We start from the raw sequence: 14,269 nt of genomic DNA on the forward strand, positions 1-14,269 counted from the left end.
TTTTATAAGTCAGTTTGATTCAAACTGTAAGAGTGCATCTGACGTACAAACGTAGATGCGTGATGTAAATGCTGGTCATGGTGCATCTGTGGACAGAAATGCATGTCTCATTTTGAAGTTTAGGGACTGCAGGCAAATTGTGGATCTCTTTCAATCTGTAACTCTTTCATTTTTTTTATTACCGATTATTCTTTCTCTTTCTTTCCTCTTTCAGAGTTTGGTAGTGGATGTTAATATTGAAGAGCTCTATGAAATCCTTTGTCTTGTTTTAATGTTTTTGTTTTCAGAACGGTATAATAATCATTCCACAGAACGATATTAAGTGATAAAGAATAGAATAGTTATAATGTGATAGGTGAGTAGGATGCTGGTGTGTAGAGGAATCATATCATAGCAAAAACCATACTGAGTCAAGAGATGACTAAACCCCGTAGTGTTCCTTTTTGTCCCTGTGGTCTATAAGTGTTGTACACAGAGCGATCTTTAGATTGTCAATACTGTATACGCCATATATGCAGAGAGTCTAATTTTTCACGAATCTGGACTTCTTGACAACTTGGCAAGTGGTTGAATTTGTGATCGTGGAGTACAGTATTGAACGGAGAAATGTATGTGTGCATGTTACATTCATGTCAGGATCGAATTAATATTTTCGCAAATAGCAAATAGCACCCAACTAGCGAAATTTGTAAAAAATAAAAGCCTCGCAAAATATACGGCGTATACAGTAATCAATCCAGCTGGCCCAAATGCCTTTCTGATATAATCTCCTACAGACACACACAAAACAAACAACAATGTAACATTAACTTCAGTTTCTTGTGCAGAAATCTTTCCTTAGTGTGTGTACAGGATTTCTGCTGCCCATGCCTTCTGCAACTATTCGTTCAAACTGTTTAGAATGCTACAGATCACCCACACACTCTGTCTCTGTCTATACTATTTCACAGTGGGACCGGGAGCTACTGTGTGTCTTAGGGTGCATTTGAGCGTTCTAAAGCGAACCAAAGCGAACTGAACCAAAGCGTGCCGTACCGAACTGTGCCAGTTTTGGAGCGTTCGAGCGCTTTGTTGAGAAAGCGTACCTCAAGAGTTATTTTTAGAAAAGGTAACACATTTTTGTAGCAAGAAGGTCATTCACCTTGCGCTTGACCTACTTACAGCTGTCCCGAACAATGAGAATGATGCTTTTGCATTGTGACGTATGCGCATGAAACGCACATGCTTTACAACGAACTTTTGGTACGCTTTTGGTACGCTTTTGGAGCACATCGGGAAGTGGTCCACTTTTGGCTCGGTACAGTACAGTACCGTACACTTTAGGAGCGTTTGAGCGCTCCTCTGGCGCGGGTACAGTACGGTACGGTACGCTTTAGGAGAGCGCTCAAACGCACCCTTACATGTAGGTGGAGGTAGAGCTATTCTCATATTAACAGGCTTCCTGAGTCTTTGCTTTTTGATGTTCATGGCCAATGGTCCTTGCAAACGGTGCTGATTAGAGGCATGTATAATAGAGGCGAAACATGTTCCCCTTCATGAATTAAAGGCACAGGACTGTCTGGTACATTTTGATAGTAGCTTCTAAATCTGTCAGTTTGTAAATTACTTTTTTTTAAAAAAATCATTAGTATTAAGCTTGGTGTGGTCCATCGGCCGGGTGTGGTCCCTTGGCTGGGTGTGGTCCCTTGATTGGGTGTGGTCCCTGGGCTGGGTGTGGTCCCTGGGCTGGGTGTGGTCCTGCAATAGCTATAAAAATGGACAGACCGTTTTCCTTCCATTCATCTTGATCATGTGCCAACAAAGCCCCAGTCTTTAGCAAAGCTCAAATTGATGGGTTCGTTCTTTTTTCAATTCGAATCTGTAATAGTGGAGTAACCTCAATATCTTTGATATCAACTCTTTGCAAAAATGTGTCCTCGATCCACGAGCGTTTTTATTGAGACTGCTAGCTGAAATCGGTAACCTCTGTTTCATTGACCGTAGTAGGACCCTGTTATGCACAAAAAAGGCCAGAAGCTAACAAAGGCCCTGCCCCAGTTGGCACAATAAATGTCTAACAAAAGATGACACCTACAGTGTATTGTATGGTTTCCTATTCCTGTGCTGCCAATAGAAATACAATGATAGACTATGTTAAAATAGGTAGCATAATGTTGGCTGGAATGAGATGATATGAAACTTGATGCCATGGGATATTGCACAAAAATTGAAGTTAATGTATCAAGTAATCAACTACCCAGAAATCTCAGTGAATACTTGTATTAGAAATAAATTCCCACGTATCATCATGCTTTTAGCTGTTGAATTGATTGCTATTGAAAGTCACATTGATGTATATCTGTAGGCCTATAATGTATTTTGTACTAACAAGAGCATGTATCTCATTTCCATACTTCTACACCTATGCTTGCACCCAATGCTCCAATCGATATGCTCATGAATTTGCCTGCATGGATGTCGTAGAGCTTTCAGATACACTTGTACATGCTTGGTTCTGCTGATCCCCATCAAAGCTCCTAATTTTGTGAAAAATTTTGTTTGATAATTATGGAAATTATATAATCGGAGAGAACCTGGCCATATAAGCTTTAGAGTAAAACGGAACGTAGGCATTCTTACGCGTTGTCAGATGTGTGGACATCCAACGGTGTTAAAGAAAACATAACATTAAGAAAGTATATATTATTACAACTAATACGAGCGTATGAGAACAAGTATTTCAGCATGGACACTGTTATGCTGGTTTGGAATAATCCATTTCACATATGAAACATGATCAGATATAGGAGAAATAGTATTCCAATGATTTGATTATCAAATGTTTGCCCTCATAGTAGTTTGTGGAAATGTTCAGTTCATGATGTCGCCTGTCAGTGGGATTCTAGGGGGCAAAAAGGTCATAATTTGGATTATTTTTCTGATCCTTTCCCCAAAACTTTTCCCAGTCTCTAGTATTCAAAATGTCCTAAAAACTCAACACATTACCTGTAGAGTATCAACTTGTGATGGGGTACTCACTCGAATTCACAAACTATTTCTTTCTACACGTAATCTTGAATGTATAATGCTTGTCTTTATAAAAGAACACCATTGTAGGTGTGCTATAGTACAAATTTTAAGAACACCTACAGTAGTATCTATGGTTACAATAAGCCCACATGCATTGGATGCAAAGCAATAAATCGTATCGTACATGTCAAGTAATGGTCACAGAACATATAAAACTCAAGTCATATGTAACATATATCGAGTTTCTAAATATCAAAAGTCAAAACAGGATTTCATGCATTGATATAATATTATCCGTGATGTACTGTAAGTCTTACATGCCTCATGTTCAGAGACTCCAACCCCGAACATATCGTAAACGGGAGATTCTCCCATCTGGTCCCCACTGCAAACTGAAGACCGGTTGCACGAACATGTGCACAGTATTGTGTCCCAGTGGCACACATCACTAGCTCAAAGAGTGAGTAGACAGTTTCAATGTGTTGGTCTCCTACAGAAGAGCATAAAAATGTTTAAAAGTAAAACTGCCTCTGTAAATATGTTTTTATCATATCGAAGTAGTTATTTTGTCTCTTTTTTTTTTTCCACAGTTACAGCTGTATAGGCTTGGAGGGAAGAAGATAACAAATAAATGGAAATCCTGAAAGGCTGTGAGTGGGTTAGAGATAAAGTTAGATGTGTCACATGCAAAAATTAATGCACAGTACCCAAATCCATTATTCCAGTCTTTGTTTCTTTTTGTTATGTCAGAGGCTAATTTGTAGCGAGGGGAAAAGCATATAGTGAAGACAACTTTATCTAATGTCTTTGTAGCAATAGATTCATAGGCAATAATAGACGGTAACCCACAAGCTACGAAGTCGACATCACCATCTCTTCATGCTATTGTACCATTTATCTTGTATGCAAATAGAAAGTGTAATCTTCGGACACTAATGGCATGTGAAGCTAATTGCCACCTGGAAACAAATTGAGCATTGGGTATGATTTTATTCTGTCATTTTGAGATGGATTATACTCCATTTCCCTCTCCTGCTGCTCTTATAGTCTTCTCAATCAAAAGAAAGTTTTTTCTGCACCCCTCCCCCCCCCCCCCCCCATTATCACCACTAGGATCAAATTAGCCCAAAAAATGATGGCGTGATGATATGGTAGATGTAATCCGCGTGTATCAGCAACAAAGATTATATGCTATTTAATCAATTCAGTCCTCTGGTGTGTCGTTTGCGATTATAAGGTGACAGAGCTGGTGTTTGTAAAAAACTGTGTCTTTGTTCTCATTTCTAGCTAAACATGGGCATACAAATGAAGTCAAATGAAAATTGGTTTCATGTTCACCAAGGTTCCTATCATCGGCTGAGAACAAGAAGGGCTTTGTCACAATTTTTAGGAGTACATGTATTAAGTTTCATATTGGTACAGTATCATATTGTAAAGCTCAATCTCCTCTACGTTATGGAGTGAATTTTAAAATATTGCCATTTTCTTTAAAATGTTAAAAATTAAAACCACGGGGGTGATATTTCACTCTGTATTTTAAACAATGCTTATACAACTTGCATCAAAATCTACCCACCTTAGATTAAATAAACATTTTATTTCATGGAAACTGACTGTTTCGTTTTCATTTTCCCTCTAATGTAAGAACGCAAAAGCGCCCTTCTTGTTCTCAGCTGACGATGGACTTCTACAAATACACGTGTACATGGAAGTGTTTGTTCTCAGGTGGTAATGCAAGGTAATACATTAGCTGTTCTTAGCTTTGATAGCCGTATACAACTCATGTTATATAATATCTTTTGCCAGAATCGTTTTGTACCTGAATGGAATGTATTGGCTCAAATTAAAAATCTTGTGGTTTTTTTTTTTTAATTGTTACCTTTTGAATTGTCAGTATTAGTGGGTATCATGTAGCGGAATCCTTATCTGATGTATTTGAATGGCTCCTGACTTGAAATCTATGATGAGAATATTTTCCAGAAAATAAATGGCTATGAAATGGTCTCATGTAAACTCCTTGACTGGCGAGACTGTTTTGTTTTGGTGGGAGTGTGTGTGTGTGTGTGTGTACATGTAAGTGTGTTTGTGTGTTTCGTCTGTTTGTTTGTTTATTTGTTTTTTGGGGAGGAGGTTTCTGTCCTTCACTTGCTTTGAGAGACAATGTTGAGACCATCTCAGTTTCGGACACGAGAGAGAAATTGTGTGAGAGCAATGTTGTGATATATGAATAAATCAGTGGTGAGTTACAGTTGTAGTTATCTAAACCTCAGCCTGGGCCCTGTTGCATAAAACCCTTACCGCTGGACTTACCGCTCCTTTCTAGCGGTAAGTCTTCAAATTGGCGGTAAATTTTACGATCCTTGATGCTGATTGGCTGTGACGCCTAATTTTGATGGTAGTTGCCACTGAAATTCAATGGTAAGTTTTATGCAACGGGCCACTAAATTACTAGTACCGTAATTGATTTTACAGATGCTAGAGAGTGTAGTCCAGATCGAGTGGAGGCAGGCCTGCAAGGGAGCTGCCATTTTGGGTTGTGGGCGCTTGTTTTGCCTGGATCCTGTACAGTGATTGAACAAAAGGTGACAGCCCTATTTAAGTATGCTCAACCCATATGTTCAACGCAGTCGGCCACGTGCTGTTTTATAGTTGCGTCAAAATGTTCAAGGAATCATAATGAAATGTCATAATGTACGTTGCTGTTGCCGTTTGATTTTATAGTGTCGTCATTCAAAGTATGTATGCGAAACAAATGTCGTACTGCTCAAACTATCTTCTAGTCCACTCTCGAGTTCCCATTGTCTATTTTGTGAAAAATAAAAAGGTCTCGACTCTAGGAAATATATTGTCATAGAAACTAATATCTAAACAATAAAATACATTGCATGTCTGAACAATAAAATGTGTCATAAAAACAAAAAAAAAATCACTCTTGATGTGATATGACAAGATATGACTTGCACGTAGACTGCGATATTTCTCAGATCAACGCATGCACTCCCTCTTCAATTTTGGACGTCTCGTTTGCATATATGCACGCATATGGTGAGTGCGTACTCTCATGCCCCTTTAAAATCTCTTCGATCTAAACCTTGAATATGATACACCTTTAATGTCACTGTAAGAAAATGACTGACATTCCAGCCTATCAAAAGTCTTTGAGTCTAAGAAGAATATTGCTGGGGAGGGAGACATACATTGTACAAGGGCATTAATAAGAAAAAAATACATGTAGTTGTAAATTTACACTGCTGAGTGGAAATATGGAGAAGAAATGGAGTTAGTGAGCAGGTTACTGACAACTCGGTCTAAAATGACAGCCCCACACCCCTTTACTACATTGTAGTATTAAACAAAACACACAAATCATAAACTTAAAGGTGCATGGTCCCGGTGTTTTAGTCAAATGCGTACGCGGCCGCACGGCGCAAGTTTCCTATAGAGACCTATATGCTATCGACTTCTCTTTGGCGCTTACGCTGTGGCCCACTTCCCCGAGTCCGAAGAAGTCCGATTCACTGTTGTCAGTGGTCCGACCACAGTTCGGCTCATGATTCGGCTGAGGGGGATGACAGCTTTAGCAAACTTCTCTTGTGATGTCATAATAAGAAGCACATATGCACGCACCCTGGCATTAATACAGACTGCGCGATGCGCAGAGAAGACAGCAACACCTATGCACTTTACTCTTGATGACAGCTCAACTTCGGTAATCTTCATATCAATGCTAACGGTGATCGGCAGTATCATCAACAGCGCCCTCTACACTACCGGGACTATGCACCTTTAACCAGACAAACATACACGTTGTAAGCAAAGACTCATTTTTTACACACACACACACACAGTAACACACACCATGCTGTAAAAGTGGATATTTTCGCGCGACTAATCTTTTTGCGCTAGGCTGGGTGAGAAGAGTTTCGCGTGTTTTTAATTCCGCGGAATCCAGAGATCAACTACTGGAATGTATGGCAAGCACAAATATTCGCGTGATGTTATTTTTGCGCTGATTTAGGATTCCGCGAAATTTGCGAAAATTTCCACTTTTACAGCATCTATTAGTCACCAACATATCCCTTGCATGCACACTTGAAATACTCTTTAAAAATACACACACTCATAGCTCTCAATGTAATACACACAACATTAGTTATTGTAGTAATGTACAGTGTGTACTCCCAAGTTTCATTGGTTCTAATCAACTATGCAATACACAAGCAATGACACAGTAACCAACCTCAACTGTGTATTAAGTTAATAATGCATTTTTTAATCTTGTCTCAACATTCATGGAAACACATAGTATCATAATTATTTCAATAAAGTTTATGAACAATACTTTAATGCACACGACACTGTCACACAGACACTATTTAAACCACTTTTCTCTGTGGGTCACCACATACGTGCATATCTACGGCAGGACGTTCCGAAACATGTACACATCTTGGTTTTTCGCAAAGTCTATGCATCAGTATACCAAATAACCTCTACGTGTACGTACGGCTCAATTTCACACAGATGAAGAAGACATCAAAACCGGATACTTGTACTTGGGTGTATTAAACTCACAAAACCAAACTACTTTGGAGTGTGTTTCACAGAGCAGAAAACTCACAATACTCGGGATTTACCACATCGCGGGTACACCCAAAATCTTGTACAGCAGAAATTACAGCATGTGGCTTAACTTGTCCTTGCTAATAAGTGTTCAATGTATGCACCCCCTGGGGTATCAAACTGCCTTTAGGGCCAGTTAACTTTGGGTGAATTATCAGCACCATCCTTATAAGAGACATTGACCACATTGAGAAAGTTGTCTCAAATGACATCACCAAAATCAATCCCATTGATCAACACATTTTCAGACAGAAATCAGATGTACATTTAAGAATCACAGCAGCGCTGATATCGGATAGGAAGCAAAAAAAAAAAAAAAAAAAAAATGGCTCAAGAGTCAACAAATTACCCTCCAGCGACAGACCCTAAAATTATGATGTACATAGAGGTATATCACAGTGTCCTAATTCTTTCTGCTGTTTTGAAGCAAATGTTTGTAGTGCTTATATCAACCAACATATTTCATACAGAGTTTCGTAGAATGAACACATCTTGTATAGAGAAACTTGTCATCTGAGTATAACGCAGTATACTGTACGTGTCTCAGCATGAATGAACGAGGAGAAACACACAATATCATTCATCACACGACCAAGATGCTTAATCTTTCAAGGTGCCCACTGAACACCTCGCGGGATGACTTTAAATATACAGACATTCATTGCGTCATTACTTTAATTTAAATTACTTGAATTTGTAACATTTGTTCCATTTCACTCAACTTCTCTGTCATATTATCCTTTATTTATTCCATTCAATTTGAAGAAATACAGCGTCAATCTCCCTTTATGGGTATTAAAACCCCCTCCTCTGGAAAGAATTCACCTCATACGTACATCACATTAGTGTTCATGATTTTGTTTTTAAAAAGTCGAATTTCTGACACAAATAATCAGGAATGACATGATTGCCTACACAAAATATTCAATTTCAAGTGCAGATCCACGTACATGTATGTAAACAGTAATCTTCAATGCATAATGCCTATCTGTCAACTAGCCAAATTTATTTCAGCCATTATACAAATTGTCTATTTCCCTTTCCAAGGGTAGAATACACATATACACTGTAGTGTAAAGCAGTCACTAAATCAGTGGTAGGAGGGGCAAGCTGCCGGCAGGCTCTGGAGTTGTAACAGGTAAAGTTTCGAGCAATTTATATATAAGAGAGAAAGTGAAAATGATGGAGCTTTTGCAACACAAATTTAGTGAACAGACTGCAATGCCGTGGATATATCTGCATGCCCAATCATAACGTTACTCTTTAGTTTGCTTATTCCCTTTTTCAGTTTACTAAAAGATAATGCATTGCATGTCATGATACATATAAAACTTAAAAGCACGCTGACCAGGGATTCAAAAGGGCGCCGTTGTATATTGGTTGTATATTTGTTGCATTTTGGTTGATTGGTAGTATATTTGTCGTATATTGGTTGATTGGTAGTATATTTGTCGTATATTGGTTGATTGGTAGTATATCTGTTGTATATTGGTTGATTGGTTGTACATTGTATATCTGTTGTTGATTGGTTGTATATTTGTTGTATATTGGTTGATTGGTTGTATTAGTTGATTGGTCGTATATTCGTTGTATATTGGTTGTATGTATATTTGTTGTCTGTTGGTTGATTGGTTGTATGAAACTTATTCCTATGGTCAGTACATCAAAAATGGTCAAAATAATACCAATTAATATCTCAGTTTGCCTCGATTTGGCTGTTCCTGGTTCAGTGTACACGGCAAATCGATCTATTGAATCTTTAACGTAAAGAGAGCGCATGCAATACGCACCAGCGATCTACTTTGATGAACAGCTTTAACTAGTCTTTATACATTGTCCATCTTTGTATTAAATGAAGACGGAGGCAACCATCACGCAATCCAACAGCGCAATCTTGAATCCCGAGTCCTTGTGCTACACTGTAAATCTATCACTGCTTGAATACTCTGGTAAAATATCTAGACCTCACACCTTAGATGGGGTATATTGATATTATGCATTTAAATTGCCATCTCTCGGGACCTGACTACAATAATGATCAAGGGTTTGAGTTTGGCTCAATGTCGCATTATTGAGCTACAAAGCCGTAAGAAAGCAAAGAGAAATACATACAAAACACTCATCAATAACAAGCACTGTCATCTTACACACATACTTTAAAATCTAAAAATTTGAAGACATACATGTATACCAATATTTAACGGCAACCCTGTCCGATGTACACAGGTTCCATGGTGGCTACTCACTGATCACATAGAAGTGCCATATTTCCCAGTAAAATCAAAAACAAAACAAAAACAAAAAGAAATGATGAAATGTTAAATAAAAAAAAAAACATTCTAGATCTTGAAGAACTTGCCATCACGCAAACTACTGTGCTTTCTCCATCTAGAATAGAAAATAGTTTCAACTGCAGGATCTCAGACATGGAGTACGAAACAGATAACTAAGTGGATAAAATCTACACCGTTAAAAATCTATGTCATTTTGCAGCGCTACATACAGAAGATCAGCCATCATAGCACACAACACTGCACTCTCTGGGCTTACACATTGTCAAACACCCTTCCATTTGGCTCAGTTTTTGTTTTGTTCTGCTGGTTGTTTTTTTTGTGTGTATGTTTTCTTTATTTTTTCTTTTATACATTGTACATGTAGCTAGTGGGTCCATCAAAACCATATAACAACAGATTTTTAGACAAAAAGTATGCAATTGATGCAATGATTGGCTACTAGCCCACTGTTATTCCAAACACATGCCCAGTGCATTGGTAATGCAATCAAAACAGTTGTGAAGTATAGAGCTGTTTCAACCTCAACAAACACATGTATGCTTGTATCAATGGTATGAAAGTCAGTTTAAGAGACCAGTACAAGGGGATATCACAGAGAAAGAGGGGGTTAAAAAATAAAAATCAATGTGTGTAGGCTGCATCATGCATAGACTCATATGGCTGGAATTCTGCTTATATTTTGAAAATGTCACTGCTGACATAATGACTGACATGATTGCAGGAACTGTACACACCCAATGAAAAAGGAACAGTGCTCATGCTGATGCATTTTTCATGTTGCTGTGACAAACACAAAGCTTTTACATCATTTTTTTTTTCTCTCTCTGTTAAATTTCAAGTTTGTACTTTAATCAGACCTAAGAATCTTTAATTTCCCACAGATCTCTGCAGACTAATATATTTTCATGCGGCCCAATAATCAGTTTGAGAAAGTGAAAATTCCCTAGTCAGGCGACACCTCATCTCACAACAGTAAGTCACACTCTGGAGATCTCGAAGCTAGGACAAAATGCTTTAGATGATCACAGAGTATAGATAACTTATCTTTATGATTCAAATCTTAATTCAAATGACTTTTTGGATGTGTACACATAGGAGACAAGTAAAAGAAAAGAAGAAGAAAAAAAAAGGACAAAGTTCATTCAGTCTTTCTGTGAAAAACCAGAGAGAGGGTGTACGTGTATACTATTTGACATTACTTAAAGTGATTGGATGTATTACACTGACTGTTGAGTGTGCGCTAGAGGTATCAGCAGTGGATGGATTTAATGAGAGTAATCATGCAAACCTCAGACTAATTAGTAGAAACTGGACATCCAAACTAACACATTGATAGGGACTACCTGGACTTGCAAGCTCCCTCTGACAAATTCCAAGATATATCTCGCTACACACGCAATGCTTATTTGACGGAGTTCTCACTTTGCAAAGACTCTGAAGTCAACCAATTAAAAGCAATTAACGGAAATATAACAGCAATGCAATATCACAAGGTGTAACTAGATCGACACTAGGTTCGTTGGTGCTTGTGTGGATTCATAACTGGACCGAAAAACTGTCTGAATTCACAAACATGTACCTGGTGGTTTGAATCAAATCCATGGTCATGATTGATGGTCAAGGTTTAGACCATATGAAATGAAACAAGCAAGATGTTGGCATACCTTGCATGTGCCCGTTATAGCATGCATTCATGAATGTTGTCTGTTGGGGTATATGCTCTATATATGCATCACACACATTTGGGCAGTCAAAATCTGCATATAATCCCGAGACCAAAAGTAGATGTAAAACGTCTCTTGGGAATTCAGGCCCCAAAGAGAGGAAAGATATATTGAACAGTGCCTTCACAGAAAATATATACACATGGGACTGTGATATACATGTACATATTTCTTGTGGATCGTCACCATTTCCTCTTGGTGTCACATATCAAATGGTGAAAACTTCACCCGAATGCCACCTCCAGCACTGAACACAGTACCATGAATAGCTGCACCAACAATGCTCATACAGTGAACCTGATGACATCACAATAGAAGGCCTGAAGCTATATAGCTGTATTCTCCTCAGATAGATCACATACCATCAATCAGTACTGCTGGAAACACATAACAGAGTTGAATTGGAAAGCACGTCACGAACCTACTTGCCATTATCCCAAAAGCATATATAGATATATAAGGCTGTTGCAAGAATTCACAATTATGCCAAGAGGATGCATTCTTCTCTCATATCATCCTACATGAGTGTTTGTACTCATAAGTCTAATATCGCACATGCCGTGAAAAAAGCAAATATCTTTTATTTGTGGCTATACTGACCTGTCGCGCGTAATATATCAATTCTATGATGATAACACTTTGAACTTCTTGATGTATGTCATCAAAGATACCGGTACTTGTACGAAGCAGAGCTTATAATCATGTTACCCATCGTCCAAAGGATCTTGCCAGATATATGCGCAAAGTCTGTGGGGTATTTATCATCGTGAGGGGGGAACAAAGCTAACTGCTAATGCCCTAACTTGTGCACAATATAAAACGAAGTCATATATATGTCTTAAGAATTCACATACCAAAAACATCTTCAAAAATTGACAGCAACTGCAACTACTATGACCCACTTCTACATTTTTGGTTGCCACAAGGCAAGATAATGCATTGTCTTTGCAATTATTTTGGTTTCTGTTACACAAATGAATGTATATTTACACTTGTTACAGCAAGAATTATGAACAAATACTTCTAGTGAGACCTCTGCCTATCACATTGGACTAAGTATCTTGCTATAATGTGGGACACACAAGAAGAAAGGATACAAGAAGTCTTATAAGAATGGAGATATCAGATTTAAATTAAAATTAAAAAAACAACAACAAATATGTCGTGCTAAAAAATGAAGGAAGACTACGACTACACACACAGTTTCATCTGAACACAGAACTGTAACACTTGTCAGCAATCAAGGTTGATGACAGTAATATATCATTCTAAAACAGACAAACTGTCACCCAAAGGCTTCATTGTCTATACCAGTATTCATTCACTCAGAGACAACAAAACAGAAACCGAGTGATTAATTCTAATCGTCTTTAAAGACAAGATACAAGAGTGCATACTTTATATGCTCGTGGCAGATCTACATTTTTCTATACCAGTGCAAATGTCAGAAAGATTTAAGTTAGCAGTTCTATTCGAGCTTAACACACACATGGAAGTCACGACATGCAGACAGATATAAATACAGTATAGATATTTTTTTAAAAGTCATCACATTTCCATGTTTACAAGAAAGCACTAAGACATAAACTGGACTAGATACGATTAACTTCGCAAGTTGTCTTGTGCAACAAGAATCTCTCCCTCGCTCTCTCTCCTTCTCTCTTTTGCTCTCTCTTTCTGCAGACTTGTGGCAATCTAACATTACGGCTGATTATTGTCACCATTTTCCATCTACAAAAACTTGACAAAGCCTCCATGCATGTACTACCGAGGAGAATGTCTGCAAATTTGTTGCAGAATATGACGACCGGCCGACACAATTTTAGTTTGCTGTGCACAGTATTACTTTGGGATGTTCATCCAACCCGTGTACAGTATACATGTACCTGAGAAGAGAGCCAGAGTTGAACGTGTTCTGGGAGAGAGCTAGAACACACTATTGAAACACAAGTTACTCAAGCAGATTGCCGGTCGTCTGCAGACAGAGCCCGCGGGCCAGTTTTGGAGAAATGTCCGCAGAAAGAGAGAGATATATAATTCTCTCCACCATTAATTATCTCAGCCATGCAGTGCCCCAAGGTTTGGTATTATCAACACACGTACATGTACTTTACGTGTCTGGCAACAACCAACATAAACACGGGAGTCCCAATCTCACGCGCTATTCCTCGTTTCATTCTTGTTGTATCTGGGTGTTTTGTGTGTGTGTTTGTGTTTTTTTCTCTCTCTGATGAGTGTCTCATTTACAGGCAATGCAGGCCAAATTATCTAATCAAGTCCATGGAAGAACACACTCTTTTTTTTCCTGGGGGGGGGGGGGGAGGGGGGAGGGAGGGGAGGTGGTAGGGGAGGGATGGGATGTCTACCATAGATGTGAAGTTTCTCAACTGGCTGGGAGTGAGGAACTGCAATTTAACGACGTAACCAAATAGGTGGGGAAGTGAATGCCCCCCCCCCCCTTGTATTGAGCTTTTTCATTTTGGAATAAGAGATAAATTGTACAATTTGGGACACACTCATAATTCTGATAGCATAATTCTCATCTTTTTGTTATGGAAGATAGTTCTGCAAGATAGCATTTTGAGCATTTTCCCCAAAAATTTTGGTCAAGGGTAAATT

The sequence above is a fragment of the Diadema antillarum genome, unplaced genomic scaffold, assembly GCF_040938485.1.
Source record: "Diadema antillarum isolate AM-2024a unplaced genomic scaffold, OU_Dant_1.0 seq00000846_RagTag, whole genome shotgun sequence".
In the NCBI taxonomy this organism is placed as follows: domain Eukaryota; kingdom Metazoa; phylum Echinodermata; class Echinoidea; order Diadematoida; family Diadematidae; genus Diadema; species Diadema antillarum.